The sequence below is a fragment of the Anabas testudineus genome, chromosome 4, assembly GCF_900324465.2.
Source record: "Anabas testudineus chromosome 4, fAnaTes1.2, whole genome shotgun sequence".
NCBI lineage: Eukaryota > Metazoa > Chordata > Actinopteri > Anabantiformes > Anabantidae > Anabas > Anabas testudineus.
This window is the reverse complement of record NC_046613.1, coordinates 9,737,085-9,744,867: the sequence shown is the minus strand read 5'-3', so window position 1 is coordinate 9,744,867 and position 7,783 is coordinate 9,737,085.

Sequence of the window (7,783 nt, the reverse complement as noted above, 5' to 3'; positions counted from 1 at the left end):
TTTCAGTACTCATTTCTAACTCAGACTAAACTTGTAGGTTCAGGCTCCACCCAGATGTGTCTGGGCAACACACACAGCAAGAACAAACAAACAAAAGACCAACCAACAAAAATGATGCAATACCAGGTGACCTCACTAATGGCCTAGTGAGCCTCTCCTTTTTGGCAGAGAAGTGTTTGTACAACTAAAATGCATTAATGCCAAGAGCATTCTGTTCTGCTGTGCACATGCTTTTAGGAGACACTGTGAGGCCAGAAGTCGGGAACAACTGTGAAATATTCATGTAAAGGTGTCTGAACTTACTGTTACCGCAGCAACTTTTTTGATTACATTACTGTATGTCAGATCATTTTTGTTGCTAAGGAACATTTTTCATGAGGATAATTGCCTGTTTGCAGTGAGGGCCCTGCAAGAAAGAAAAGTTAAATGTGTGCAAATATCAAGTATGGATGAGATGACAGGATATATTTACACATACAGTACTATAGACTCAATGCTCATAATTACAGTAAATAATAATAATGTAAGATCGGGCATACATAATAACGACACTACAATAATAATATTATGAAGGTCATTCTAAAGTGGAAGCATTTTGCTTTTTGCATGTTCTTTCTTATCTTCTGTACTTTCAATTATCTTGAGTATTTTAGTATCTTAGCATCTTAGTAGCAAAACAAAGGAGGTGAAAAACAATTCTGTTGAACAATATACTGCAGCTGATATCCCATCTACCAAGCATGCAAAGTATCAACTCAAGGTCTGACTCTGAGAAACTATTAGCATATCAGACCAGTACGACAGTCGGCTCATTTGCATCAACTCTCTTGAGTTAAGGTTGACATCAAGGCTGCGTGAATAACTCTGATCTGAGATCTGTGTGATGTTTTGTTTTTATAGGAGAGAGTCTAAATGCAGGAGAAAATGAAGAAGAAAGCTGACTTTCTTTCTTTCTTTCTTTTTTGATGCAGCAGAAAAAAAAAACTGTTGCAAGTATTACAGAACAAGATGTTTCAAAGACGTTCAGTTCAGCTCCACTTGCACTCCATATGCACATTCACTTATTGGGTCAAAACGTTACTAATCATAGACAGCTGGGACATGTTTTAACTGGTCAGGTTATTTATAATAGAAGCATTTAGTTGGTTCAAGCTTTTGAAACTTTCTCTGTTTCATATAATATCAACGTGTCAGTCCACGGCATTGCAAGGCACAAGAGGAACAAATATGATGGGCCTAATTTTCACAAAGATCCAGGTGTTTTTCAGGGATAGTTAGTCACAAAAACACAGCCGTCAGACGAGTTGCAGATGATGAATGTTAACAAACTGGTCAGACTAATTTTTTATTTGTTAACGACGAAGAAGATTTTAAACTTCTAGTATGCAGAGCAGCAGACATCCACTAAAACATGAAGAAGAAAATTAAGGATGCCCCTTGGTGTTGAGCCAGATTCTAAACCATGAGCTGGGTTGTCTTCCAAAAGGGTCCTGTTTTCTCACCACTGATTTATTATCACCATAAAATCTGTTCTGGACCACGATTGTGTCTGGCGGAAGATTTCTAGGAGCCTGTTAGTGTCAAGCCAGTAGCATTACACTAAAAATTATCGGGAACAATCAACATCAGTGGTATCAGCAAAGTTAACAATAAAGAACAGAAAAGTTAGGACTACTTACAAATAATATTATAATAATTATAATATATATGATAACAATTAGATGCTGTGCACTTGTTCTGTGTGTTACAAACCTTATTACAGTTGAAAGTTTAAAGCAGATTAGCCAAGTTTGAGTTCACCATTGAAATGCACAAGACTCTGTGCATCAGAAGATGACACATCAGCTTAAAAATAATGAGCCGCCCTATCCTCTCATACCTTCAAATTGCTTTGTATGTATAGCTTTTTCTTTTTGAAGTGGCTCAGTGATCAAATTTAATTTTATGCATAGGAAAACAAAAAGTGTGAAATTCTTTATATTTATATTTAGTCAGGTTGCAACAATAGTTTTAATCGAAAAATAGACTTGGACTCATCATTATCATTATTTATATGTACCCTAAAGAAATATGGTCAATGAAGAAAATATGGTGGTCTAACTTCTAACAAGGTTTCAGCACCCTGGGGTGTGTTCTATCCGTGCATGCATTTCCTCTGGTTGCTCCAAGATGCAATTTAAGTGAATATGAAACAAGACGTTAACCCACGGGTGTGAGTGTGAATGTGATGTTAGTTCTGTGTGGCCAGTTTTAATTTTAAAATAATAATATTAATTATTGCAGATGTTTTTCTGTTTTTTATTCAGGTAATGTGATTAGTTAGAGGGCATTAATGATGGGAGTGATGGGACTGGTGCTACAAAACTTAAATAATAGAAAGAAATGGATTTAACACTCATTAATGCCGACTGTTTGCTAACACGTTAGCAAGTCAGAGGTAGCTGAGGATGTTAGGAGAGCTGTTGACTGGATCGGCTAAGTGTTCATAGTTAAGACACCCAACACCATGGTGCTCCTGATGTGTGTCTGTTTTTTGTACAGTAAGTTGTTTTGGTGAGGTGATGTATAGTAATTGAACAGTGGGTTTGATTCAGTCAATAGAACACATTCCTGCAGCATTTTGTTATCATCTAAATCATGTAACCAACATTTTGCTCAGTTTTATTCATCTTTTTGCCATTAGGCTATGTTAGTGAGGTCCTGGCACCAAACTATAATAATAAAAGTATGTATTTTTTTTTTATTTGTGCAGTTCATTGGGTTGTTTGGTTGAATTATTTTTTGGGCACATCGCACAAAACTCACTCTACTTCTCATGTGCATTCAATCTCTGAGACACAATATTCAGATATTCAGGCACTTTTTGAGTTGTTTTGTGATGAGACTGCTTCACAGTGTTTTCAGCCCCTCCAGGTTGTTCAACTTGTTTCTCTATCCCAAACACTGTGTATGGGATCTTTTGTCTTCGTACTGTATAGCATTGTTACCCAATCACTGTCTCCTAGCAACCTGACCCAAGAGCGGGTGTATTTGTCTGCTGTCTAGAGGTAATTTGCATAATAACGTGGTCATCTTGACATATAAAGGAATGCCCATTTTGTGTGTACAATGTCTGCGCCTTCTTCAAAGTGGTTTGTTGTCCTTTTATACTACAGTATATGACATTTCTTATATCTTCAGATGCTTTGAACAATGCCTATGCTCCAGAAAAGTTTGAACGAAATTATACTTTTCTATACCTTCAACATTTTACATCTTGCAGGAGGTGGTATCTGTCTCATGCAAACAGGAGTTCTGCTCAGGGCTGGCCCACAAACGTGCTGCAGGGACTTCATCTCCCAGCTGAATATGAATGCCCTGGATCTCAACCATGGCACAGCTTGAGGGACTCTGCTCAAAAGGACATCTGTGTTGCTTTGCTGTCTTGTCACAATGAGCGTGTATGTGCCAATAAAATTAATGAATGAACATTTCCTCCTTTCATGCTTTTTCCTTATAAAATATGATATTTTATAGTTGTTTTGATACAATGTCCAGACAATCATAATAATTTGATTTTAAGCTTTGGAACTCATATGTGACAACAAAGCAACAACTGATATGCCACTGATATAATATAACATATAACATCTTATGTTATATAAGTTCATGTTCATAATGGTCATGGGATGTCAGTTCATACCTGTCTTACCATATTTGTGGCTGAAAAAAAAAGTGAGGAGAAGATGCACATTCTTGTTAAATGACCCATGTCTCTCACATGACTTGAGTTCCTTTACAATCCTGGATGTGATTTTGATATTGCAGCTCGGTGTAACAACATAAAAACAGCCTCTTATCAATCCTAGACATGACTCACCACCTCTCTGACAACTTACACCCAGTTTCACAAGAGGAATTACAGCAATACTTATCATTTACACTTACAATTATACTAACAGTTTAATCGTACGATGAACTCAGGTGCCTACAAACAAACATCTGCATCTGGATAATCTGAAGATAGATTAGTTTCTAATGACCATGATGTAAGCTGAATAAAACAATGCATGGTGTCTATAATATCAACTATGATGTGGTAGTGGATGGAACACAGGATGACTACAACCTTATATTGTAAAGAGAAAAAAATTCCATCAACAGCCAGAAAAGACTGTGAATTAAGTAAAGGGAAGTTACAATTCACGTTTACTTGTTTGTACTCTTTTAGTGATGATGGCTGCAATCTATACTTCCAGCATGAAAGGTCCCACAGTTTGTGCACTATTGCAACGTAAATGATTTTTAAACTTTGCGACCCTTTAGTACATAAAGTTTCCAAACTATTACATCTTTGATACAAAATGATATGATTTTCAAGTTAAAAGAGTGCAAATACATGTTGCAATGCCTTTTTATCTAGGATAGAGATTAAAAAGGGTGGTTTGAGCCCACCTCCCCCTATCCCACTCTGTTCTGTTTGGCCAGCTTTTGGAAGTCTTCACATGGACCAAATTGTGCACAAAGCAGTGGGAGTCAGCATTGCATATTTTATAAACCACTGGGTAGTTGTCCACTGTAATTACTGTATGTGTTTTTTGTTATTGTTGTTAAAAAAGCCACACATTTGATCAATATCTTAAACATTCTATCAGATATTAACAGCCGTGCATTTCCAACAAGATGTTTGGGCCATGTTGCACTGATCTAAATCCTTATAGCAGCTATTTGGTTATCCAGAAACAGCCTAGTGTCAATTTTTTTTAAATCAACAAACTTCACCACTGTCAAATACATGTGCTTAAAAAACACGCAATGATAGTTACATAAAGAAATGAGCCTTTCTACACATGAGCTAGAAAGTATTTAGTTTCCCACTACAGTTCATTTTACTAATGAGGTATAAAAGTTGTGCAAAAGCCTCATCTGCATATGCTGTGCCAAGGCAGAGAGGTAACCCACCAACTGAGCTGGCCAAATATCCAGAGCAATCTACTAAACCCTCCTCAGTTGGTTGGCAGCTTGATTCTTGTCAATATGGATTATTAACAGCAAATGCGATATTTCAGACATCGCTTTAGGGAAACTGGCAATAATTTAAAAGAGGTTAGTCATTATTTAGGCTCGGGTGTCCTTATATGACTTCTAGGAACGGAGGGAAATACATAGTGTGACTTAGCTTCCATCTGGTGGTCACAACCTGTTAGTACAATTTCAAGCTCCTGTTTCTGTTTTAAGCGTTTACTGGTGACTCACTTGCACCACAGTTTTATTTCCTGTCATATTTATTCTCACATTCAGTTGGAAAAACAAATATTTTCTCTGCAAGTCTCATCCGGGGATGCAGAAAAGGAAGACGCAGATTGAGAAAAACAAATCAGTCTGTAGGATATGATCTTTTTCTTGTAAATAACTGTATGAACACTAAAACAGCAGCAGTCCAGACAATGTTGACATGGAGATAGTTACTCAGTTAGGTGCCTCAAATTACAGCAGATGACTCAGCTTAGCATGACATACAAGATTGCTCCCCAGGCTGACTGTTTCCTTCTCATACAATGAAAATGCAGTGGGTGATTTTGGAGATGCCAAAAATAATCTTTAAAATGCGAAAATTAAGAATTAAGTAATTTGCTGCAAGAGAAGATAGTTTGCTTCACACCTCTCTTTGTACTCTTTGTACTTTGTACTAGCTTTAGCCTACTCAGCCAGCTGCCACAAATCAACCAGAATTAAATGATGTCTAAAGTAACCAGGGGTAACTGGGGAATTTAGAGACATTTAAGCATTTAAGTGTTTAATGGCCACTAGGCAAATTGGAGGCTGATTTTAGGAGAGAAATGCTTTTAAAATTCCTCTGCTGCAATTGAAGTCGAACATTTTCATAAAAAATATGTTATTTTACTGTGAGTGAAGCAAAGTTGGTGTAATCACAGTTTAGCAGACAATTATTAAGACAGATAGTTACAACAAGCCCAATTGCGAGAGCCAGTTATTTCAGTCCTCTGCCCCTCTCCACTAATGACTACATTCATGCCGCATCTTAATTGGAATTAAAAGCATGATATTAGGTTGCTCAAATGCTTGCACAGTTTGCTTGCTTTGAAATGAATCTCTGTCTGTTGATTGTTTACACACCACAGACAGGAATCTAGAAATTTAAGAGCTTTCACTCATTTCTGGCTGCAGCTTCTCTGCAATTTGTCAACTCAGGATGTGGACTTAGAACAAATTCAAAGTGATGAAATGGGAAAGCATTTCCGTCATCTTTAGGTTCTATACATATATAAAGTGCAGTTTTAGAGTGTGTCTGTTTAATGGCTGCAACAGGACCAACACTAGTAAAGACACACTGGATCGTCCCCCCTCAGTGGAACAGCTCTGATCGATACCAAAGAGTTCTACGCTACTTTTAGTGCAGGGACGTAAGACCTGCAGACTCCAGTTCAGCCTGTTCTAATCACATCTCATCTGCCTTTTAAGTCACTGGTCCATAAAACTGTCTCCAGTGTGATATGACATCATCGCATCACACCCTAATTTTCTTGAACAACACCTTACACTTGAACGAGCATGCTTTGCAATGCATAACCAGAGTGAAATGGTGAATTAGGCACCAGGGGACAACTCCAGCTCTTATGGCTTATTAAACTACAGCTACACTTTCAGAACTCCACCACGGCAGCCCAAGCAGAGAAGAGGCTTTATCTTAACACTAAAGTGTTGCACATTTCATTGTGTTGAGTTCTTGATTTACTCGCTGACTTCAACCGACATGACATACGGCGAGTTAAACTGTGTGTATCCTTTTTGTTGCATTTGCACAAACGCAAGTGATTCGCTGATCCTGAGAATAATGTTGCTATGAATAATTAGGGAGTGTGTGTGTCTGTCTGTCTGTCTGTTTTGTCTGTATGTGTTCGAGTGCACACAGAATGCAGAATAACTCCCTCAGCTGCCTACGTCTCCCTGTGGACCCTCCAGACTTCCCAAGCTGAACAGATCGAGCCAGGCTGCCTTCCTCTCTGGGTCCAGACTGGTTAACAAGCAGCAGAATCAACTCCAGTCAGTTAAATTGTATGTAACTTTTTAGTTTGGACCAATAGTGTGACCTTTATTGATTTTATGTCTCTACCTTCAGCTTGATGAAACACTAATGGTATTGGTCAATAAAAAAAAACCATGAAGTGGAAGTTCTCAATACCCCTCCCCCTGCGCTGACCACATCCCTAAAAATAGCCACTAAACCTCCCTCAGAGGCCGGTGCCATGACAGCTCCGTTCTCTTATTCAATAGGAGCTGCACCGCGGCCCTGTTTGTTTCCTCTCTACAGATGTAAGTGGGCTAACATGCTGAGCCATTCGCCAAACACATCTACTTCAACTCCTGTCCCTGCCAAATCCCATTCAGATGGCCAGCCACATCCAGTGAGTACCCTGCCTCTTTTAATCAATACATTTATAACACAATGAACAGAGCATAAAATAACACTGTGACTTGGGCGTGCAAATCGAAAACAAACAGCAGTTTCAGCTACTGTATCTTACTCGGCACTCAGGGACCTTCTGCTTCATAGAATTATATTCACATTTCAAAAGAACAAGTTTACAATACAAAATTCCCCGTGTCTGTGTAGCTACCACCCACTGTTTTATTGACTGGTAATGTCAATGTGTACCCCTGCCCGCTCATGTATTTCCCTTCACACTCTCACTTATTGAACTTTGCAGACAGAAATATTATGAGCAGAGTTCAATAGAGCTGAAATTATCCCTACTTGCCTCTCAGTGAAAACAACCATCTG